This window comes from Amblyraja radiata, chromosome 31 (assembly GCF_010909765.2).
Source record: "Amblyraja radiata isolate CabotCenter1 chromosome 31, sAmbRad1.1.pri, whole genome shotgun sequence".
NCBI lineage: Eukaryota > Metazoa > Chordata > Chondrichthyes > Rajiformes > Rajidae > Amblyraja > Amblyraja radiata.
Window position 1 is genome coordinate 19,887,689 of NC_045986.1, and position 26,149 is coordinate 19,913,837.

The window sequence follows — 26,149 nt, forward strand, 5'->3', positions numbered from 1 at the left end:
TACGTCTTTGGAGTGTGGGAGGAAACCTTAGATCTTTGAGAAAACCCACCAGGTCACGGGGAGAACGCACAAACTCCGGACAGATAGCACCCGCGGTCAGGATCAAACCCGGGTCCCTGGCGCTGTGTGGCAGCAACTCTACTGCTGCGCCACCGTGCCGCAGTTGTCTTGTGTTGTGTTGCCTGTCTGGGTGCCACCAGTAGCAGGGAGGGAAGGACGTACTGTTTGTGACACAAACTTTGTGAGGTTTGGACATCTCAATGGAACTGATGTTCAATTGATCGCGTTTTATCTGAAAATGAGATTTTGCTCTTTTCATTGACGTGAGAATTGAAAGCTCATGTTCGATGGGTTACAATTTTATAACCATTCAGTGAATTACTGGGCTGTGATTTATCAGTGAAAGAGCCATTTGGGTGGACAGTAAAGCCACACAACAGCAATGAGGTGAGTTGAAAGTTCATCAATCGATTGGTGGTTTTGTTTGAGCAACAAATGCTGCCAGCACATCACTCTCCTTTTGTGCTCTCTGTTTCAATTGTGTCACTAGATCTTTACCATCCATTTGAAGAGCTGCACAGAGTCTCTGTCACAATAAAAACACAGAACATGTTGCGAGTGTTCAGCAGATCAGGCAACCCCTTTATAGAGAATAACTAGGTTAACATTTCAGCTAAACGACCCTTCGTCATCGCTGAAATTGTTGTATTGGAGCAGTCTAGATGATATGCTTGAGTTCTGGATGAGGCATAGATTTGAACCAGTATCTATAGTGGGATGTGGAAACAAGACACTGCAGATGCTGGTTTATATCAAACATAGATACAAAATGCTGGAGTAACTCAGCCAAACAGGTAATATCTCTGGAAAAAAAGGGTGGGTGACGTTGCAGGTCGGGACCCTTCGTCAGTCTGAGGAAGGGTCCCGACCTGAAACATCACCCATTCTTTTTCTCTGGAGATGCTGCCTGATCCATTGAGTTACTCCAGCACTTTGTGCCTGTCTATAGTGGGGTTCCCTAAATCAACTGCCTGCCAGAGGAGGTAGTTGAGGCTGGGACCATAGTTTAAGAAGCAGTTGGACAGGTACATGGATAGGACAGGTGTAGAGGTTTATGGACCAAGCACAAGCAAGTGGAACTAGTGTAGTTGGGACATAGTTGGCCAGTGTGGGCGAGTTGGGCCGAAGGGCCTGTTTCCACACTGTATCACTCTATGACTATGACTAATTATTGTTGATGAAATGCAGCAGCTTGCGACCAACAGTGGGATAATTACATCATGTCTTAACATAAAGTGATCCCTCGAAGAACTTAGCAATTCAGGGCAGCATCTGGAGAGGGAATGGATAGACAACGTTTCTGGTTGGGACCTACTTCAGACTAAAAACTTGAGTATGAAGTGGGGTCCCGAACTGAAACATCATCTGCCCATTCCCTCCACAGTTGCTGCCTGATGCGATGAGTTTTTGATTGACTGAAAGATACATAATGGAAACAGGCCATTAAGGCCACAGAGTCCACGACAACCATCGATCACCCATTCATACTACATTTATGTATAGAAAGGAACCACAGATGCTTGTTTACACTGAAGATAGACACAAAATGCTGGAGTAACTCAGCAGGACAGGCAACATCTCTGGTGAGAAGGAATGAGTGAGGTTTCGGGTCAAGACAAAAGACTGAAGAAGGGTCTCGACCTGAGGCACTAATTGCTGCTTTTCCTACAGAAGTGTCCTATCCTGAGTATTTCCAGCATTTTCTATTTTTCATGTAAGGTTTGCAGTATCTGGAGGTTTTTTTTAAACAATCTTTTTCAAGCTTTGAACGTGGCTCTTTAAACCCTGCTGTCCAATATCTGGAGAAACATATGGTTGAATCACTGATAATACCCTGAAAAATTGAAGAGGTGCCTGTGATATGTTTATCTCTGAAGAGCTTAACTAAAAGATATTGAATTGTATCCATTTCTAGAGTGGTTAACAAGCACTGTGATCAATGATCTTCAGACAGCCATTTTACTAATCTGTTTCATGTGATGAATGCTGTTATTGCACCTATCCATACTTCTCGAAGGAGGTTATCAATCAAACCAGAGGTGTGGAACTAGTACTATTTCTCAACTTCTAGAAAATTCATCACATATTTGTTTGCCTCATTCAGTCATTAAAGATATAATGTATGGTCTTTGTTTGTCATCCCTGATGCACCATTAAAGCCTACAATGCCACTTACACTGACATGAGAACAGGTCCATGGGTCTGGCTGTTTTCTGATTATACCAGAGGGGTAGTTGGGAAAGGTACAATAACAGCATTTAAATTAGGACAAGTATATGGATAGGAAAAGTTTACAATATGATACCATACGATAGAACTTCATTCATCACAGGAGGGAAATTGATCTGCCAACAGTCACAAGGCACAAGATACATGAAACATGAGATTAAAGTGATGAGTGGAAAGGATTGGGGATGTGCAAAGATTTGGGGAGGGAAGGGGGGGAAGTTAGTCTACCCCACCACAGTAGGGGGAGGAGCTGTACAGTTTGATAGCCACAGGGAAGAAGGATTTCCTGTGGCGTTCTGCACTGCATCTTGGTGGAACCAGTCTGTTGCTGAAGGTTCTCCTCAGGTTGACCAGCGTGTCATGGAGGGGTCGAGCTGTATTGTCCAGGATACTCTGCAATTTGAGGAGCATCCTCCCCTCCAAGACCACATCCCATGAATCCAATATGTAGCAATTGGACTAAGTCTTGATGGGGCTTTTCGGTCGACATGGATGAGTTGGGCCGAAGGGCCTGTTTCAATGCCATATGCCTCTATGCCTTTATAAAGAGGCAAGTGGCTGTACATCAAGGGAAAGATTGGCCAGGCAACTGGATCAAGATAGCCCAATGATCTGCACAATCTAACAGTGAGCCTATTAAGCAAACCTTTCTCAAAATTAGTTCTGAAATCCGAATATAATCCTGTTCTCCCCAATGCTTCTCTGTCCGTCACTTCCGTTTGCAATCATTAACATGCTCAGTGCTCACCAGGGCAATGCATTGGTCTCGGAGGTCTGGAGAACAGATTTTCTTTTCATATCCCAAATGCAGGATGATTTTAAAAGGAGAAACACACTGGCACGGCTGGTTGAGCCACTGCCTCACAACTCCAGAGTCCCAGGTTCAAACCTGACCTCAGGATAGGCGAAGTGTACTCACTCTCCCTTTGTCTGTGTGAAATTCCTTAGACTGCTCCGGTCTCCTCCCACATACAACAGACTTGCAGGTCACTCAGTTATTTGGCAACAGTAAATGGACCCTTGAGTGTGGATGAGTGGGAGAATATGGGGATGGAGGATGGGGCGGCGAGAATAAAAACTGTGATTAATGTAGGATTGGCGTAACTCCATGCTTGGTGATCAGCGTGGACTCAGTGTGCGGAAGGACCTGTTTTCCTATCTCTCTCTGACTAAGCCTGTTTGTAGATTTTCTATTTCATTCATTCAAATGGGTTTTGGCTCCCAGTCATTTTTTTTGACATTAGTGCGCTCTGACCAGCCTTGAAGAGATGCAGGATACTCTGGGACATGTCACATTTCTCTTGTTTTGCCCAACATTATCATGTGAGAAATAGCAGTTTCCATACAGTGGCTCTTTACGTTGTTCAGCAGAACATTAAATGGAACGTTTCAAACCCGAGATTAATAGGTCTTGATAGACACAAAATGATGGAGTACCTCAGCGGGTCAGGCAGCATTTCTGGAGAAAAGGAATAGGTGACGTTTCTGGTCGAGACCCTTCTTCAGACCATGGATCTTGACACAAAAATTCATCTATTCCTCTCCTACTCCAGAGATGCTGCCTAACCCGCTGAGTTAATCCAGCATTTTGTGTCTATCTTCAGTATAAACTAGCATCTGCAGTGCCTTCCTCCACATTGAAAGGCTTTTGTCAGGTAAGGGCATTGAAACATCATGAAACCTAAGTAGGTAGACGGAATTAAAAAATGCAGATCAGTCATATCCTAATTAAATGTTAAAATAGACCACAGGGATACATACTGGTCTTTGGTTATTCCTAGATGGCACAGTGCAAGCCAAATGAGTTATAGCAGGAGGAACAACAAGCTGAACAAAAGTTAGATTGGCAGAATAAAAGCATATTTCACAAGAGAAGTGAATAATAACCCAATCGAACCTGCCAGACCAGAAATGAAAATAATCAAATGAAGATTAATTCAAGAGTCAAGAAAATAATGAACCTCGCGTTTGCAGTATCTCCTCCATCTCCTCTCTACACAAATATTTCTTACAACATGGAAATAATCAATAGTTATCGCTTGGTGAAGTGTATGTACATGAAAGTTGACAAATATGGACTGGAGAACATGCTAAATGATTTTTATTTTCATTCCACAATAATAAATCACTGGATTATTTTCACTGTGGAAACAATCCATGAGGCAACTTGATATTTATAGCCCGTCAGAAAATATTGCGACTATTATTGACTTTTGGCATAGACTTTATTGAATGTGCTTTCCCTTGCTGCAGCGATTGGCCAGTACGTAGGAAAGAACTGCAGATGCTCGTTTACACAAAAGATGGGCACAAAATGCTGGAGTAACAAACGCATGTGATGCAACCTAGTCCTCACCTATCACCCCATCAGCCGGCGCATATAGCACATAATCCTCCAACATTTTGCCATCTCCAACGGGATTCCACCACTAGCCACATCTTCCCATCTCCACCCCTTTCCGCTTTCCGCAGAGACCGTTCCCTCCGCAACTCCCTAGTTAACTCATCCCTTCACACCCATACCACCCCCTCTGCAGGTACTTTCCCCTGTAACAGCCTGAAGAAGGGTCTCACCACTTCCTTACCCGACGATCGATTACAATGATTGATCACTGCGTGCGCACAACCTCCTGAAGTCGGAGCTAAATTTGCCTTTTACTGGTAACCAGTTGCAATCCTTGACCCCCCCCCCACCCCCCGGTCCTGCTGCCACTGATTAATTTGAATGAACGTTCAGATTTCACGATCTTGCAGCTCTTGATGCCACTGAGAGACAAGTCATTCCTCAGATTTGCAATCTCTGTGGTGGCGCAGCAGTTTGAGTTGCTACCTTACAGCGCCAGAGACCCGAGTTTGTTTCAAGTTCAAGTTCAAGTGAGTTTATTGTCATGTGTCCCTGTATAGGACAATGAAATTCTTGCTTTGCTTCAGCACACAGAAAAAATAGTAAGGCATTTACTACAGTACAGATAAATGTGTCCATATACCATGATATAAATATATACACACATGAATAAATAAACTGCAAATAAAGTGCAAATAACAGAAAGTGGTTGTTAATAATCAGAGTTTTGTCCGAGCCAGGTTTAATAGCCTGATGGCTGAGGGGAAGTAGCTATTCCTGAACCTGGTTGTTGCAGTCTTCAGGCTCCTGTACCTTCTACCTGAAGGTAGCAGGGAGATGAGTGTGTGGCCAGGGTGGTGTGGGTCTTTGATGATACTGCTGATCTGACTATACATCTGACTATGCGTACTGTATGGAATTGTATGTTCTCCATGTGACCTGCATGGGTTTTCTCCGGGTGCTCTGGTTTCCTCCCACACACTAAAGACATACAGGTTTGTAGGTTAATTGGGCTGGTATAATTGAAAATTGTCCCTAGTGTGTGCAGGATAGTTTTAGTGTGAGGGGACTACTGGTCGGCGTGGACTTGTTGGGCCGAAGGACCTGTTTATTGGCTGTAATCCAAAATCTCAAAGTCCGACAAGAACAAATGATCCCTGCAAAGACATCAGATCCTGATCGGATCAAGGGTTGCTGGAAATAATGAGAACAATATTTCTATCATATTTTTAACCTTGACCTTTAAATGGTAAAAATGGGCTTAAATGCAGATGAATTAATATGGCCAGTTATCAATATGACAAATCCACAATCGCCTACCTGAAAGAACGGCACACCTTGACCTAGCTCAGATTGCTGACAAAGTAAATCACAAAGTTTTGAGATGAACCCTGCTGTGATATTTGAGCACTTAATCAAAAGTGACATGCCAAAGCAGTCTTGAAAGATTGCTCATTATCATCCTTAGGTTAGGACAATAAACTGTCTGCTCTCCTGCTGATCTGGGCGGATGCTACACGCTGCCATGGCACCACTCGCTTTGGAACAGGAGGTCATCTCACAGCATCACCCATATCACTCAATCCCACATCAGTGCTGCGCTGTAAACTGCTCATCCGTCTTCTTGTACGAGCATTGGCGGCTATCAGTAACAGAGTGGAAACAGCATCCTAGTCCAGGCATGGTGTGTGTGTATATGAGTGTATGATTTACAGCTGGTGTTTCCTTCTGTGTTGGAATGCTAAACATAATTATTTATAAGCATAGTCACTTAGTATTTGGTATAAATATATAATTAATCTTCCAATTACATATATTCAAGTCATTTAAAATCATATATTTTAAAATTGCATTGCCAGTGAGGTTTAAAATAGTCACATCTGTATTCATGCATAGTATTTTCTTTGACTGGATAGCATGCAAATAAAAGCTTTTCATGTAACAATAATAAACTAAACTAAACTAAAGATAGACACAAAATGCTGGAGTAACTCAGCGGGCCAGGCAACAGCTCTGGAGAGAAGGAATGGTTGACGTTTCGGGTTGAGACCCTTCTGAAGAAAGGTCACCCATTCCTTCTATCCAGAGATGCTGTCTGTCCCGCTGAGCTACTACGGCATTCTGTGTCTATCCACGGTGTAAACCAGCATCTGCAGTTCCTTCCAAAACTAAGCTAAATATTTAAATGGTTTATTGGGTAAATGAGAGTTTAATTAGTGAAAGGGAACAAGGGAATATGGGATCATGTTCACCAAATGGCAGCATTTGTGGCATCATCTTCACTCAACAGTGGCAGCAATGGGCAACAAGTTCATTAGATAAAGCACATCAATTATAAGAAGTTGAGTTGAAAAATAGAGCAGTTATGTTGAATGCTGGGATCACTTGTAGTCTACTACACATTCATTTCCACATCATGAGACGGACAAAGTTGCAATAAAACACTCAAGGATTCTATCAAATGTGGGAGGTTAAACCTATTGGGGGAAAAACTGAACAGAGGCACGGTGGCACAGCCCAGTTCAATCCTGACTATGTGTGCCTGTCTGCACTGAGTTTGTACGTTCTCCCCGTAACCTCGTGGGTTTCCGCCGGGTGCTCCAGTTTCCTCCCACACTCCACAGATGTGCAGGTTTGTAGGTTCATTTGGCTTCGCAAAAAATTGGAGATCGATGGCCAGCGTAGACTCGGTGGACCGAAGGGCCCGTTTCTGCACTGTATCTCCAAACTAAGCTAAACTAAAAGGGTTAAATATCATGAAGAGACCTATAAAGGAAAAAGAAAGGATGGCTCACCAACTAGTCAGTGGTCCTGGCCTACCATTTACCTCATTGCGAACCCTAGGACTATCTTTACCCTGACTTTTACTGGACTTTATTTTGCACTAAACATTATTTGCATTATCCTGTATCTGTACACTGTGGACAGCTAGATTATAATCATGTATTGTCTGTTCGCTGTCTGGAGAGCATGCAACAACAAAGCTTTTCACTGTACCTCGATACTCAAGACAATAATAAACTAAACTAAAATAAAATAGTTCTTCCAAATTCCAAATATATTACCTGAATTTAAAATCCACAACTGCCGTGGTGGGATCATTTCATTAGAAATGATTACCCCGTAAATCCACCGGATTGACACAAAAACCCATCTAAGTCTCAAATGTCCATTTGAGATGAAATCTGCCCTCCTTACCCTGTCGGTACCGTGAATGGGAGTTCACTCTTAAAATGCTCTCTGAAACTGCAGTTACAGCCACCTTTTCAAAGGACATTCAGAGGACAGTCTAGGGTCCTTCCGCTGCTGGACATGGAGGCGGGGGGGGGGGGGGGGGGGGGGGCAGGGGGGGTGCAGACCCCTCTCAAAAAATAAGGGAAGGGATTTCACGGCAGTGGGCCACATGAGTAGCAAGGGTGTGGGGTAAAACTGTGATTTGGGTAAACAGTATTGTATGTAGAGCCTCCGAGAATCTCAGATGACTTTTTTTTGCACGATTTCCTGTATTGTATATATTTATTTACCTGAATAAAGTCTATTATGAAAATGAAAAGTGAATAAAGTTTATTTTGATTAATAAACACGAGTGGAATAGTTTGGGTAGATGCACATAATCTCTTGCCCAGAGTAGGGGAATTGAGGACAGGAGGATATAGGTTCAAAGTGAAGGGGAGAAGATTTAATAGTAATCTGAGGGGTAACTTTTTCCCACAAAGGGTGGTGGGTGTATGAAAGGGAACCAGCTGCCAGAAGAGGTAGTTGAGGCTGGGACCATAGGCAGGTACATGGATAGGACAAGTTTGGAGGGATATGGACCAAGCGCAGGCAGGTGTGACTCATGCAGCTGGGTCATGTTGGCAGGTGTGAGCAAGTTGGGCCGAAGAGCCTGTTTCCACATTGTATCGCTATGACTCTATGACTCCAAGTGAATTCTGGCCACACAACATTTTGCAGATCCTCAAAGATGATCAGATAGTTGCCTCTTACAAATTCAGACTGACCAGCATTTGCAGATGAAAATTGTGCACAAAGAGCTTTCTGATTAACCTCCCTGAACAGCCTGGCTCTAATTTGCATATCTCGTTTGTATTCTTGGTGCCTCATTGACTGTAAATAGTTTCTGTTTATCCTGCTGCATTCTGATATTTTAAGCAAGCAGTCTAATCGGTCTTCAACGTCCGACGCTGAAGGACATATACTGTAAATATGTTTGAAGGAATTTGAAGGAACTGCAGATGCTAGTTTATACAAGACAGACACAAATTGCCAGAGTAACTCAACAGGTCAGACAGCATCTCAGAGAACATGGTTAGACAACGTTTTAGAACATAGAACATAAAACAGTGTTTCCTGCATTACCTACCAGGAGTTTCTGCCATTTTCTGCTTTTACATTGAACAGTACAGCAGAAGAACAGACCCTTCAGCCCACATTATCTGTGCTGAACATGATGCTGAGACCATTATTCATCTACCTGCACATAGCACATATCCTTCCATTCCATGCACATCCATATGCCTTTCCAAAAGTATTTTGAATGCCATTAACTGCTTCAACCACCACACCCAGCTCATGTTCTTGGCATTCGCCACCCTCTGTGTAAAGAACTCTACACATCTCATTCAAGCTTTGCCCCTCTCACCTTAATGCTATACCCTCTAGTATTTGATTTTTCCGCCCTGGGGAAAAAATTCTGACTTTGTCTACCTCGTCTATGCCACTGTTAATTCTGTATATATTTTGGGTCAGGACCATCTTTAAATCAACTTATTGTAACCTGTTCTCAATATTTAAATATTGATTGAATTTTAATTTCCAACAAAACAATTTGTGTGTTGAACTTTTTCTAATCAGAAGTTCAGAAGGAGACATTGTAAACAAATCAGTGAAGATGTTGCCAGGACTCGAAGGCCTGAGCTATAGGGAGTGGTTGAGCAGGCTAGGACTCTATTCCTTGGAATGCAGGAGGATGAGGAGTGATCTTATAGAGAGATGCACAAAATCATGAGAGGATGAAATCAGTTAGATGCATTATGTCTCTTGCACAGAGAAAGGGAATTGAGGACCAGAGGACCTAGGGTTTACGGTGAGGGGGCAATAGGGACTTGAAGAGTAACTTTTACACATGAAGGATGGTGGGCAAATGGAATGAGCTGCTGGAGAAGGTAGTTGAGGCAGGAACTAACACACAACATTTGAGAAACATTTAGGCAGATACATGAATAGGATAGGTTTAGAGGGATACGGGCTAAATGCAGGCAGATGGGGCTAGTGTAGATGGGACAAGTTAGTCGGTGTGGGCCTGTTTAGACGCTCTATGGCTCAATGATTCTCTCTATGACTCTTTTACTCTCCCCTATTTTCAGAAGAGAGAAAGAAAATAATTATCTTCCTCATTTGCTTGGCACAGACAGATGGCAAAAATGTCCTGGATGAGTGCAGGGATCGTTGGAGCCACGCAGCCAGGGAGTTAGTACAGCAATGCTCAGCCTCCACTCCCATCAGGACCAGATGGGGAGAAGGGAAAGAACGGACGGTGCTCCCAGTAAATACATACCATCCAGAGGTCATCGATTGCGCACCTCAAAGAAAATATCAATTGAATGTCTTAAGGTTAAAGCTACAATTGAATTGTGTTCATCCTAGAATTTAATTAACCTGCCTATCGCTATTGATTTTGTAATGACAACGTTTCAGCTTTAGTCTAGCTTAGTTTAGAGATACAGCGTGGAAACAGGCCCTTCGGCCCACCGAGTCCGCACCGACCAGCGATCCCCACAGCCAATTAACATTATCCTGCAACACTTGGAATAATTTACATTCATACCAAGCCCATTAACCTACAAACCTGTACATCTTTGGAGTATGCGAGGCAACCGAAGATCTCAGAGAAAACCCACGCCGGTCACGGGGAGAATGTACAAACTCCGTACAGACTCCTGGTTTCCCATAACATATCTCTCCAAGTTGCATGCAGCAACGTGCCAAACAAAAACTACAACTAGGCAACAGGCTGCTGGAGGAGCAAGCAGGAGATCCAGCAACATCTGTTGGGGAGAAGGAGTGGTCAATGTCTAAGGTGGAAACGGTGCGTCAGGAATGGGGTTTGCAGTCGCTTGTGCCCCCAGTATTATTCAGCAGCACAATTCCTTTCCCATATGAAATTATGGCCAGTTTGATGGGTGCCAGCAACCTTTCACTATTCTGTCCTTAATTTCAGACAAGTTGTGATCCTCGTTATACAACATTGACAGGCTATTTGACGAGGGTTGGCATAAGATCATAAGGAATAGTAGAATTAGGCCATTCGGCTCATCAAGTCTACTCTGCCATTCAATCATGGCTGATCTATCTCTCCCTCCTAGCCCCCCTTCTTCCCATAACCTCTGACACCTGTGATTGGACTAATGCATTTAGTGTCATACAGCGTGGAAACAGGCCCTTCAGCCCAACTTACCGACACAGACTAACATGTCCCATCTACACTAGTCACTGCCTGCGTTTGGCCCATATCCCTCCAAACCTATTTTGTTAATGTACCTGTCTAAATGCTTCTTAAACGTTGCGACAGCACCTGCCTCAACTACCTCCTCCGTCAGCTCATACCGTACACCCACCATCCTTTGTGTAAAAACGTTACCCCTCAGGTTCCAATTAAATCGATCCCCCCTCACCTTAAACCTATGCCATCTGGTTCTCGATTCCCCTACTCTGGGCAAGAGACTCTGTGCGTTTACCCGATCTATGCATTTGGTTTCACGATGTCTATAAGTTTCTAGAACTTTCCAAAATCAGCTTCCTTGAACCAGGTTAGAAAATCAGTCCCAGATCATTGCCTCATGCATTTTGTGGGCAAGGCACTAAAATAACTCATTTATATCGAACACTTACATGCTGACAGATGCCTCGGTGTGGAATGTTTCAGTAACAGATGTTAGTTCCTCAATGTTAAATTAGTCTGAAGAAAAATTGATTCTTTATTTTCCCTACGTCTAATCCAAGTGGATTCATCAATTCCCCTTGAAGAAATGCTTCCTCCATGACCATTTTTCTTGCAACCCTTTGGGGCTCCTTAATGCAGATGATTCACCACACAAGAGCTGACCATCAGAAACGCAAAATATATAAATGCTGCAAAGCAGATGCATCGTGCAGAGCCAATCCAGCAGCATCGTTAAAAACTGATTATCTGGTCATTATCATACAGTTGTTCGAGGACCTTGCTCTGAGCAAAAAGGCTGCCGTGTCTCATTAATTACAACTATGGCTGCACTGTAATGTATAGCAGTGTTGAAGCCTATCGGAACATCCTGAAGTGATGAAAGATGCTCAAGCAACTGCCGTCATTTGTCTTTATGTTTTATTCTGCGCTCCATTTTGCATCACAGAGTCTGCAGCCCAGAAACAAGCCCTTCATCCTGCACTGTCCACACTAAACACATTGAGCTCATTTATACACATCCCATTCACCAACACTTGCCCCATTGCCAACTGCATGCTGTGGTGATTGAAGTGCTCATCAAGTCAGCTTAGTTTAGTTTCGTTAAAGATACAGCATGGAAACAGACCGTTCGTTCCACTGAGTCCACGCCCACCATCAATCACCCAGTGTAGTTTATTTTCACGTTTACCAAGGTATACAAAGATACATAGATACGTAGACAATAGGTGCAGTAGGCCATTCGGCCCTTCGAGTCAGCACCGCCATTCAATGTGATCATGGCTGATCATCCACAATCAATACCCCGTTCCTGCCTTCTCCCCACATCCCCTGACTCTGCTATCTTTAAGAGCCCTACCAAGCTCTCTCTTGAAAATATCCAGAGAACCGGCCTCCACCGCCCTCTGAGGCAGAGAATTAAACAGACTCACAACTCTCTGTGCGAAATAGTGTTTCCTCATCTCCGTTCTAAATGCCTTACCCCTTATTCTTAAGCTGTGGCCCCTGGTACTGGACTCGCCCAACATCGGGAACATGTTTCCTGCCTCTAGCGTGTTTTGTGTTGAGACATAGGGATCCGAAATGAAATGTTGACCATTTTTAGCCTTCGCAGATGCTGTCTGACACGCTTCCTGATACAGAGAGAGTGCTCTGTGAGGTCTCTGAGCAAACATAGTCATGGGCTGAATGACCTCCCTCTTAGCCATACAAAAATTGAATTGAACTGAATTGAATTTCTTTATTTGTCATTCAAAAACAAGTTTAAACAAAATGTTGTTGCCATGCAATCATAACAGTAAGAAAGCAACAAAACACCCAATTAAACACAATTTAACACGAACATCCATGACAGTGACTTTCCTCCAGGCACCTCCTCACTGTGATGGAAGGTAAAAAAAGTCTTATCTCTTCCTTGCTTCTACTCCCGCGGTCAGGCAGTCAAACTGCTGCGTCGAGGCGATTGAGGCTCCCGATGTTGAAGCCCCCGCTGGGCGATTGAAGTTCCCGCGGCCGATTTTAAGCCGCGCCGAGCGATGAAAGGCCCTGCGAACGGGCCGATCCAAGCCTCACATTTCGGCGCGGACGAAGTTGCTGTTGCTGGAGGAATGAAAATCGGTTACCAACCAGGGACCTGCGAGCTTCCGATGCCACAGTCCACAGGGTCCGCAGTCGAAGCCTCCGAAGTCGGGTCGCAGCCTTCAGCGCCACCACAGCCTCCGATGTCAGCCAGTTTCGCGGTGGTAAGTCCACAGGATCTGCCACCGGGGCCCTCAAGGTCGATTCCAGTTGGAGGCTGCCAGCTCCTCATTGTTAGGCCGCAGTGCGAACAGAGATACAACACGGGAAAAGGTTGTATTTCCGAAAGAGATTTTAAAAGGTTTCCCCCACTTCCTACATAATACACAAATAAAAATACACTATAACATACATCGAACCTTAACAATAGGACAACGAAGAAAAAAAAGACAGACAGACTGCAGGCGAGCCGCAGCTGTATCACAGCGCCGCCCCTTATGAGCATGGGGGGGAATATGAGCATGGGGGGGAATATGAGCATGGGGGGGATATGAGCATGGGGGGGAATATGAGCATGGGGGGGATTATGAGCATGGGGGGGAATATGAGCATGGGGGGAATATGAGCATGGGGGGGAATATGAGCATGGGGGGGATATGAGCATGGAGGGAATATGAGCATGGGGGGAATATGAGCATGAATTCTCTAACACTTGTAAGCACATTGATTTGTTTGAGCAAAGCGCACCAAATGAGGATTTTTTCAAAGATTTGCGCTGCAAACTTGAGTCCCAACCTATTCTGTATTATTGATTGGGCTTTGTATGTTCTGCCTCATCTTCATGTGAACTTCGAAGATAGACACAAAATGCTGGAGTAAGTCATCTCTCAAGAGAAGGATTAGGGTGACCTTTCGGGTCCAAACCCTTCTTCAGGCCTTTTTTTCCAAAGATGCTGCCTGACCCGCTGCACAACCAGTAAATGCTGCAAATATTCAGCAGGTCAGGCAGCATCTGTGGAAAGAGTAAAAGCCTGGTGGGAATATGGGAAGAATCAAAAAAAGAATTGTCATAAAAGGTCGCTTAGTGGAGTCAGTGAGAGGACCTGCCTGTTTCCGTGCTGTGTAGCTACAGTATGTTCCTGACTTCTGTTATATTTATAGTTGTTTATCTAAAGTGTTCTTTGGCCTTGCGTGCCTGCAACAATAAATAAATGTTTCATTTGTGCGTTTTAAGTGTTTAAGGAATGAAGATTGATGAGGAGAAGGGAGAGTTTGTGTTTCTTCATGAAAGACAAAGAGCAAGGCGGCTTGCAGGAAAGTGTGCGACAGAGATTTGTGTTTGAAGGCAGGCTCTCTGAGTGGATTAGATGCTGACAAGTGAATAAATGAAAGAACGGAAGCTTATTAACAATTTAGCAATGGCACCTTCAGTATTACATTTTGCTTCAATGCAACATAATTGAAAATGCCAGCAAGGGCTTTCGTGAAGGTCATAGGCTCTGATATGAGCTGCTAGAAAACACAGGATTCTTTAGTTTCAGGGTATGTTCAGAGCGGAAGGGAAATATTCTTCTGCTTCTCGTTTCCTGGCTGTACTCCAACAATCTGCCCTGTTCTATGAGATTGCTGTGAGTAACTGGTTTGAGTAACTTGATTGTGGGTTCCAATGGATACGGCTTCACAAAGCGTGTCAGGGGTTATGGGGAGAAAGCAGGAGAATGGGGTTGAGAGGGAAAGATAGATAGCCCATGATTGAATGGTGGAGTAGACTGAATGGGCCGAGTGGCCTAATTTGGCTCCCATAACTTATGAACATATAAACCAAGCACAACTGACCAGGTATGGATGTGTCATTGGGCCACGTGACATTAAAAAATAGCGCCATCATTGTAACAGGTAAAGGTCTTTCGCAAGACCAAGTGAAGCACAGAAATATTTTTACAGAGCAGAACAACTTATCAAATTTTCCTGGGCTCTCTGGAAACTCTAGAGGCCACATTAATGACATAAATGGTTTCTTTAGCTGCAGAATACATTGCTTACCAGTGTCAATAAATTGGCCCATGGAGATGAAGTGTTTCATGTTGATCTTGTCTTGATTTGCTGAATAGGTTCTAATTCAGTGGGGATGATTAGAGAAGTGTTTTAAGTGATTTAAGCAAGCGTTATTCTCCCTACAGTCTCACTTTAGGTGGGGGAATGCTCTCGAGCACCAATAATGAACAAGTACCAGCTTCTTTGATGCCTGGAGTGCGAATTATTATGTATGGCGTGCAAAGAAATGTTTTCTTGAGAGCCCGTCATTGCAACATCCTGTGGCCTTTGAATCTGGGAATCTGGGATTCAGTCTGAAGAAGGGTTTCGGCCCGAAACGTTGCCTATTTCATTATCAGCAACTCCCTGGCTGTCTAATGTTGGTTCAAAACTTTACAGAATTACCTCTGACCTCCCACTTCCCAGCACTTGACTTACAAATGCACCACACTCAGTCTGAATAAGCGTCCCGACTTGAAACATCACCTATCCAAGTTCGCAAGGGATGCTGCCTGACCCGTTGAGTTACTCCAGTACTTTGTGTCCTACTGTGTAAACCAGCATCGGCGGTTCCTCGTTTTTTCTCTAAGAAAATCCTATCTTCCCCCCGCAATGCTGAACCACAGCTGTGTCATTGCCAGTTTTATTTTATTAAGTATACTTTTTATAGTTTACATTTCTATGTAGCATTTGCAATGAACATCCATCAGTGTGTGGACCTTGAAACTAAGGTGTGATTCTTTGACTGGAAATGTTTAACAGGTTTCACGGGATTTTTCACTGCCATTTTGAGAGAGCTTCATTTTAAATCATCTCCATTAAGATTCACAGCTATGGATTAAGTGTAATGTTCAAAGCAACTTAGTGCCTATAAATTTTGCACCTTTGGTATAATGGATTCACACTCTTAAAAGTTAAAGCAACCATGGAGTTCAGAAGAGTGGGGACTGATTGGGTTAGAGCAGGAATATCTCCTTTTTTTCAATATCTTAAAAATGGTAAATATCTTGAAGTATTTTGTACAATGGGTGAATGCTAGTGTGGATTGTTTAGGGAAGGTCAGCTTGGATATGCTGGAAGAAATTCTGGATTAACTCTCCGGAGGAAGGGCTCTTGACCTGAGTCATGACTGCCTATTTTCATCCGGGTTCGATTCCGACTACGGGTGCTGTCTGAACGGAGTTTGTACGTTCTCCCCTTGGCCGCGTGGGTTTTCCCAATTTCCTCTCACACTCCAAATGTAGGCTAATTGGGAGTGGGTGGGGGTGGGGGGTTAGAACCTAGCTTCACCGGTTCCAAATAAGGTGTTATTCATTTGGGACAGAGGTAAATAATTGTTTTTTGCCCAAAGGAGACTGAATCCTTGGAATTTACCACATACTGGGCTGCTGAAATTCATAATATGGATTAATTATGAATTTATACACTGGAGTACAATTTTCATGATTGGGAATAATATACAATATGGTAACACTAAAGAGGATAATACTAGACTTCAGGAGGATATAAATACACTGGGAGAATGGGAGATTATCTTGTAGAAACATATAAAATTCTTAAGGGATTGGTCAGACTAGATGCAGGATAAATGTTCCTGATGTTGGGGGAGTCCAGAACCAGGGGTCACAGTTTAAGAACAAGGGGTAGGCCATTTAGGACTGAGATGAGGAAAACCTTTTTCACACAGAGAGTTGTGAATCTGTGGAATTCTCTGCCACAGAAGGCAGTGGAGGCCAATTCATTGAATGTTTTCAAGAGAGGGATAGATTTAACTCTTAGAGCTAAAGGAATCAAGGGATATGGGGAGAAAGCAGGATGATTTCTGATCATTACTGATTTTGGATGATCAGCCGATCATATTGAATGGCATTGCTGGCTCGATGGGCCGAATGGCCTACTACTGCACATATGTTCTATGTTTCTAAACCTTTACAGTATATAACACTGGTTATAAATGGAGGATTGCATCTGCTTCTGACACAACAATGCGGGAAAAAAATGGGAAACCTTTAGCAAAAGTGCAGAAGAGATTTAGCACGAAGAGTGGAGGTTGTGAGGGGATCTGATAAGGTGCTTGAAATCACAAAGGGTTGAGATATAGTAGATTTCCAATGAGCAGAGGACATAGACTGAAAGTGATTCATAAAGAAACAAACTTGCACAAACTGGTACAATGCAATAAGTGGTTGGAATCTGCCTGGAGAGGTAGTGAAGGCAGATTCAAACTGGGCTGGATAAATGTTCAAAAGGAGAAAAAAATCATGGCACAAAGTGCTGGAGTGACTCAGTGGGTCAGACAGCATAGCTGGAGAACGTGGATAGGTGGCATTTCCGTTCAGGACTTTCTTAAGAATTAGCCGAAACGTCACCTATCTATGCTCTCCAAAGGTGCAGCCTGACCCACTGAATTACTCCAACACTTAGTTCTTTCTAAGATTAGTTTAGTTTAGTATAGTTTGGTTTAGAGACACTGCGCGGAAACAAGCCCTTCGGCCCATCGAGTCCGTATTGACCAACGATCCCTACACACTGGAGACAATTTACATTTATACCAAGCCGATTAATCTGCAGACCTGTACGTCTTTGGAGTGTGGGAGGAAACCGAAGATCTCGTCGAAAGCCCGCGCAGGTCACAGCGAGAACGTACAAACAGCACCCGTAGTCAGGATTGAACCCGGGTCTCCAGTGTGATAAGGCTAAACCGCAGCGCCACCGTGCCACTCAATTCTATCTATGCAAACTGTGCTGTGTAAATGCAATCCACAGTTCAGTTAGCAAGGCTCTCAAATATAAGCCGTGCGAGAGATGAACACAAAAAGTAGGAGGGCACTTCACTGAAGTGTCGACAGGCTATCCTGTGGATGAAGTATTAGACTTGTCATCTAAACTGGCTGACAAACCTGCCAAATCGAAGAAGGATAGTAGAATTCTTCCATATCCTGGCCAATATTTATTCCATCATAAAATTCAACAGTAACAAAAATTACCTTGTTTATATTTTCAGTGATTTACAAATTGATTGATGTTTTTTGTGCAGCAAAACAAGACTACGCTTCAGAAATATTTAATTGACTGTAAAGTGGAGTGTGGCATTACTAGTCTGTGACAGATGCCTTTCTTTACTTTAAAATCAGGGTGGGAAATCAACTGAATCAAGAAGGTAATTGGAGACAACACTGGCTCCACATCTTTGAACTGTAGTCTTTACAGTTGTCTGAACCTGTCTGAAGAAGAGTCTCCACCCGAAATGTCACCCATTCCTTCTCTCCAGAGATGCTGCCGGTCCCGCTGAGTTCCTCCAGATTTTTGAGTCTATTTGCAGTCATTCCATCCAGGTTAAAAGTAGCTCTGGGGGCGCCCAGCTCTAAAGTTTAATGGTTTGAGGTTACTGACAAAGATTCTCTGACCTAACACATTGATTCTGTTTCTCTTCCCACTGCTGAGAATTTTCAGCATTTTCTGTTTTTGTTTTGGAGCTTTGAGGCTCTGCTCATTAAAAAGATGTAACCATTTCATACAGGTACCAGCCGGTGGAGATTAGATGTGTCATTTACCCTTGGTTACAAGTCAATGCTGAGGCAATGGTAGCTCATGGGAGTAATCTCCAAGCCTTGGAGACCCAAGACGCTGTAGGTGCTGGAATGTGGAGCTAAAACCAACAATCTTGAGTACAAATTGTAGGAGCAACTCAGTGGGTCAGGCAGCATCAGTGGAGGGAAATGAGCAGACGATATTTTAGAACGGGACTCTGCTCCAGACTTTCGCCATCAATCTGAAGAAGCGTGTTGATGTAAAATGTCGTCTGCACGTTTGCCACCACAGATGCTGCTTGATTTTAGACTTTAGAGATACAATGAGGGAGCAGGCCCTTCAGCCTCGCTGACCTCGTGAGTCCTCGCCGACCTGTGATCACCCCAGACATTAGCACTGTCCTACACACAAGGGACAGTTTACAGTTTCACCAAAGCCAATTAACCCACAGACCTGTAGTTCTTTGGAATGTTGGAGGAAACCAGAGCACCCGGAGAAAACCCACGCAGTCACAGGGAAAACGTACAAACTCCGTACAGAGAGCACCCATAGTCTTGATTGAATCTGAGTGCACGGGGTTTGTACGTGAGTTATCCCCGGCTGCTCCGGTTTCCTCCCACACTCCAAACACGTCCATGTTTGTAGGTTAATTGGCTTCGGTAAAGATTTTAAATTGTCCCTAGTGTGTAGGATAGTATTATGGGGCTTTTTCACGGGGCGAGTTGACGCAAGATGTCACCAGAGTGAAGTGGTCGTGGTCCAGCACGAGTTTCGCACGATATAACGGGGGGTAGATAAAGAGTTCCCACGGTAGTCGGCATTTCTGTTATTTGTGCGAGTGACTTGTCCGTCTCCCGAGCTTTCCCGTTAATCTTGAATGAACATCGTGAACTGTAGTGTTGTTAATCACGTGGCACAAATGATGTTACTTTGTTTTCACACACTATATTCGTTTTTTTCACACACTATATTCCTCCCTTGGTTGAATTGGCTCATTTGGAGACATGCCTATACTAACTATGTGCATCGAGAACGCTTGCGTGAAGGCAGAAGGGTGAGATTAATTAAAAAGAGAATTAAGAGGAAGTCTCACTGGGTGAAGCCCATCTTTCAACGGAGACCTCAATTTGGACAATATGATCAGCTGCTTAATGTGCTGTGCGAAGAGGATAAAAGTGCATTCACAAACTTTGTCAGAATTTCACCCGAGCTCTTTAATGAGCTGAAGAATAATCTGTTTTTTTTAGACAAATGTTGTTTGGTGTGATGCACCTTCTCTCAATATGTGCAAGAAGTCGTCTTTTTATTTTGTCAAATAGGAATAAAGACTTTGTCTCACATTGACCGTGATGGTTGTCTTATTTTATTATCTACTGAGAGGTGAAACTTTCAAACGTTTAACCAGTCAGCAGACAGACAATAAATAGTAACAATCGAGCCATAAATGGTGTATACAAGGTGAAGGGAACAACGCTGTGTGCAAGATAATGTTTAAAATCATGCGAGGAATCGATCGGGTAGATGCACAGTCTCTTGCCCAGAGTAGGCGAATCGAGGACCAGATTACATAGGTTTAAGGTGAAGGGGAAATGATTTAATATGGATCTGATTAAATACTGTCAGTAGTAAACCCGATCAAAAACAACATCAGGACGTCTATTAAACACCAGAGATCCCAGTAAACACCCAGCCGAGACTTATTACAGGTCTAGTGGAAAGACACAAAGCGCTGGAGCAACTCAGCGGGTCAGCCAGCATCGCTAGACAACATGGATAGATGATGTATCGGGTCGGGACTCTTCTTCAGCGCTGAGTTACTCCCGCATATTGTGTCTTTCCAATGCAGATTAGCGTCTGCGATTCTTTGCTCCTGCATTACGGGGTCTATCTCGATTCCCGATAAAGTCTAAAACCCATCCTCCAGAGTTCTCAGCCCAGGGCGCCCATAAACAAGCCCTTAACTCCACACTGGGGACAGAGGCTGAGAGGTGTACAAAACCATGAGACGAACAGGCAGGGAAATAGACAGAGTCCAGGGTAATATATGTCCTTTGCCCACAGAGGGGATTCGAGGACCAGAGGGCATAGGTTCAAGGTGAGGGGGGAAGATCTAATAGGAATCTGAGTGAGGGGTAACATTTTCGCACAAAGGGTGGTGGGTGTATGGAACAAGCTGCCAGAGGAGGTAGTTGAGGCTGGGTCCATCCATACATTTAAGAAACATTTAGACAGGTACATGGATAAGACAGGTTGGGAGGGATATGGACCAGACGCAGGCAGATGGGACTAGTTTCGATGGGACATTTTGGCCGGTATGGGCAAGTTGAGACGAAGGGCCGGTTTCCACACTGTAACTCGATAACACCAGTGAGTATACGATCTAAGATAGTCCGAGGGTCTCGAATGAGGTAGGTAGTAGTTCAGGAATGCTCTGTGGTTGGTGTTAGGATGGTTCAGTTACATAAGTGCTCAAATGTAGGCACCGTTTTCGCAGTGGAAGCTCCGAGACTGTGCAGCGGGCGATTGTCGTGTTGGCTGGGACTCCTGTTATCCATGCAGGGGATTGACCTCAGTCTGAAGAAGGCTCTCGACCCGAAACGCCACCAGTTCCTTCTCTCCAGAGTTGCTGCCTGTCCGGCTGAGTTGCTCCAAGCAACTGGTGTCTATCTTCAAAGGACTGACCACCGGGCTGGATGTCGGGGTTGGCGTGTTGCATTTCACAGACCGAACTGTCCAATTAATGGTAACAGATGGGCACTGAGGGAAGTCCCCCCCCCCTCTCTGTTTATCTGCCCTTTCTTTAACTTTTGTGCCTCTATGCAAGTATCTCGCGAGCCATCCCAGACTGCCCATTTCTGCTCCCCCTCGTCTTTAATAACTACATTTCCCTAACAATTACTATCTTGGTTAGTTATAGGAGCAAAATTAGGCCATTCGGTCCATTAAGTCCACTCCGCCATTCAATCGCGGCTGATCTATCTCTCCCTCTCAACCACATTCTCTTGCCTTCTCCCCATAACCTCCTGACAGCCGTACTAATCAGGAATGTATCTATCTCTGCCCCTATTCTTCACCCTTTTGACAGTAGTTTTGTTTTATTGGAGACGCGGGAGACAGCGGATGCTGGAATACTGAACAAAACACGAAATGCTGGAGGAACTCGGTGCATTTGTGTTTAAGAAGGAACTGCAGATGTTGGAAAATCGAAGGTACACAATAATGCTGGAGAAACTCAGCGGGTGCAGCAGCATCTATGGAGCGAAGGAAGTAGGCAACGTTGCCTATTTCCTTCGTTCCATAGATGCTGCTGCACCCGCTGAGTTTCTCCCGCTGAGGTTGGGCAGGCGAGGATTATGTTACTTGGAGTGCAGGAGGCTGAAGGGTGATCTAATGGAGGTGTATAACCGAGGGGAAATGCACAGACTTTTACTCAGGGTCGGGGCATCAAAAAGTAGAGAACACGGGTTTAAGGTGAGAAGGCAAGATTTAATAGAAAGCTGAGGAGCAGCTTCTTTACACAGAGGGTAGTAGGCAACGTTGCCTATTTCCTTCGTTCCATAGATGCTGCTGCACCCGCTGAGTTTCTCCAGCATTTGTGTGTGTGGGTGGGAGTAGGGGGGAGGGGGTGGGGGGGGGAGAGAGATAAGGCAGCCTGAAGAAAGGGTCGCCTGTCCATTTCCCTCCGTAGATGTTGCCTGGCCCGCGGAGTTCCTACAGTCTTAGAAACTGCTTTAGACAAAAAGAGACACAAACTGCTGGAGTAAAATAGCTCAGCAAGTGAGGTACCTGAACACTCAAAAATGAAAAAGAATGAAAATGTGATTATTTCACCTCCCTTCAACTATTTTGTGTTTCAGCATGAGAGGGATTATAACATTAGAAACATTCATCTTGTAGTGATGTGTTAATGAAGAATTGCAGACATCAATCTGATAGTAAAAAATATATTTATTTAACAATGAGGTAAAACAAGCACTGACAATCAAACTGCTCAGTTACTCACCGTTCGCAGGAGTTCCCACGGTACCCGCAAGAGTTATTACGGGTATCGCACGGATATCGCACTGGCCACTTGTTCATACAATGTTGCAATGCTCAACCACAAGTGTACAAGTCACTCTTGGAGAAATTCAAACTTTCTTGAATTTTCTCCCGAGTGACCAACTTACACAATTACCTGCCGTAAGCGCCACGGTGGTCCACGGTGGTCCACGAATGCCGTACTGTTATCGCACGAGGTTCCCACGATGTTAAACTCTGGTTCACTCTTGCGTCAAGTCGCCCCGTGAAAAAGCCACTTTAGTGTATGGGTATCACTGGTCGGCGCGGATTCAGTGGGGCAAAGGGCCTGTTTCAACGCTGTATCTCTAAACTAAACTAAAAGTTGAAAACACAGAAGCGACCAAAATGTTGTACAGCAGTGACACGATGCTTTCGATCTATTCTCCACTCCTGTCTAGAGTGAACAAACTCTGACTGTATCATTAGTTTGAGTTCTGTTTCACCCACATCATCCTGATTTCCACATCCTTTGATTGAAACTCATCTCAGGAGCCATATGTGCCATTTGGATTTCAACTGTGTAAATTGCACACTGAACTCCAGTTTAACAGCAGAAAGATTAATGGCCTTTTCCTCAAAATCACAACCTAATCATTAGACTGAATAACCCATGCAGATGTTGTTCATTTATACCTCTTAGTGTCCTGGACCTCATCCACACATGAACAAAGGAAGAAAATAATCCACAATGAAGTAATCTTATCACAAAAGGCGTAATATTTTATTTAGCATCATTAGCAGACATTTTAAAATATTCCGCAGTGCAGGAATCAAACCTGTGGCTTTCTTGACCGTGGCTTGGTCGTGCAAAGACATTTGCTCAGTTGTTTATTTTCTTTATTGCATCTCTGGTGTTGGGAGTTCTGTAACAATAGCATGAGCATATGTTGTATTTGATTTTTTTGACACTACCTTTAAATGGTCAAGAAAAATGCTCCACATCTTATGAAAATGCCATGGTTGCCTGATTAGACTATGACTGAGTTAAAACATCTGAAGAAGGGTCTCGACCGGAAACCTTCCCTCCATTCACTTCCCTCCAGAGATGCCGCCTGGCCCGCTGAGTTACTCCAGCATTTTGTGTCTATCTTAAACTGATATGCGTTTTGCCCCATTATTGCTGGTTGTATTTTGTTCAGTGTCGTGTATTTTGTTCAGCATTAGATTTAGATGTGCAGGGTTGATAGGCCAAATACAGTCAGAATCCCACAATGGCCATTGTTCACCAGAATGTTCCCAGCTGACAGCCCATGAGAATCCAGTTGGATTACATTGGTCTTGCTGCTGCCATCTCCGGGGTTGTGTGTGGGAGCTAGTGGACAGGACTGCATTCCATTAGAACAGTAGATGGAGTCCTCATTTCCCATGTTGCCGTAATGTATTAACCTAGCTGCCTCATTCTGCCTCTAGTGCTGATCGCTCATCCAAAGAAAAGCAACGTACAAACAAAGGGAAGAGGGATGGAATGAGCATGAAATGGAAGATGGAAATGATGATTACAACAGGGAAAGTTGCCTGGAGGCAGCTTTGTAGGGTCCTGGATGTTGTGAAATGGAGAAAGCACCCTGAAAAAGACTGGGGGTGGCCTTAAAATGGAACGATAGACATATTACTGATCTCCGGAAAAGACAGAAATAATACCAGAACAGTAAGTGCATTGGTGCCCCCTGTGTACTTGGACAGTAAAATCATTTTTCAGTTATCACACATTCCGATCAAGTAGCCAAAGACACTTCCAGGCTGAATGCTGAAAGTCTGTGCATAAATAACAGAGGGTCCCATTTGCCTTTTACTGTCAGAGTGACAGGAAAATCAGAGTTGTCAAGTCTTGCTGTTGTTATTCACAGCCAGACAAAATGAAAAATAATATTGTGCTTACAGGGCAAATATTTTCTAGATATTCAAGAATTTGCATCTTCTAAATATGCAGCATGGATCATTGTGAGAGAATTATTACCACGCCTGTAAATTTTTGCTGCATTCTAATTGATCAGTATATCAAGAAAATGATATTATAGTCATAGAGTCTTACAGTACAGTAGCAGGCCCTTCGGCCCACTTGCCCATGGCAACCAAGTTGCCAGTCCCACTGAGTTACTCCAGTGTGTCTACCTGATGGGAGTCCCAGACATTCGGTATACCATCTTGTAGTACATGGAGGGGAAAGCTGATACTAATAACAATGACAAACGCGAGCCACCTTCACAAAACCATAGACATTAATTCCATTTGGTCCTGTATCAATTAGAGCCTTGTATCATGACTGGATCCCAGCTGATGCTGAACTACCAATTTAAATGTCTCTGATTATTATCTGGCACATTCCTTCCCGTGTAAAATGATGTTGCTGCCAGTTATATCATACTAAATGTTGTAATAAAGAAATGTTAGTTCAAGAGATCAAAGTCTAACTTCTTCTTTAACGGCTTGGTGGCAATCAGAGATTAACTCACTCGGGCTAGAATGTGAGCATTAACATAATGGAGGACAGTTTGAGTCAGCCAAATGCAGACTCCTAGTGTGTGGACAAGGAATGTAAATTTCCAAAATGATTCTTTCATGAGGATAGGGTGAAAGTACGAAATATTGGATGAGAATGTACAAAGGCATGATTAGTAAGTCTGCATATGGCACTAAAGTAGGTGGTGTCATAGACTGTGAAGATGGTTATTAAAAAATGCAGCAGGATCTGGGCACGGTGGTGCAGCGGTAGAGTTATTGCCTTACAGTGAATGCAGCACCGGAGATCTGGGTTCGATGCTGACTATGGGTGCTGTCTACACGGAGTTTATACATCTCCCTGTGATCTGCGTGAGTTTTCTCTGAGAGCTTCGGTTTCCTCCCACACTCCAAAGACGTACAGATTTGTAGGTTATTTGGCTTGATAAAAGTAAAAATTGTCCCTAGTGGGTGTAGGATGGTGTTAATGTGCGGGGATCGCTGGTCGGCACGGACCAGGTGGGCCGAAGGGCCTGTATCCGTGCTGCATCTCTAAACTAACAGACTGGGCACGTGGGCTGAGGAATGGCTAATGGAGTTTAATCCAGTTAAGTGTGAGGTGTAGCTTTTTTGCATGTCAAACCAGGGCAGCACCTTCGCAGTGAATGGTAGGACCATGGGGATTGTTGTAGAGCAGAGGGATCTACAAGTCCTGGTACTTAGTTTCCTGAAAGTGGCGTCATAAGTAGATAAGGTGGTGAAAAAAGGCTTTTGATGCATTGGCCTTAAATCTGTGATTGAATCAATGTGCTGGGTCCAGGACAGATCTTCAGAGATGTGCATGCCCAGGAATTTGAGGTTTTTGACTCTCTCCACTACCATCACTGAAGACAGGTTCGGGGATCCTCAGCCTTCTTCTTCCAAAGTCAACAATTAGTTTAGTTTAGATTTAAATCAGTTTAGAGATGCAGCGCGGAAACAGGCCCTTTGGC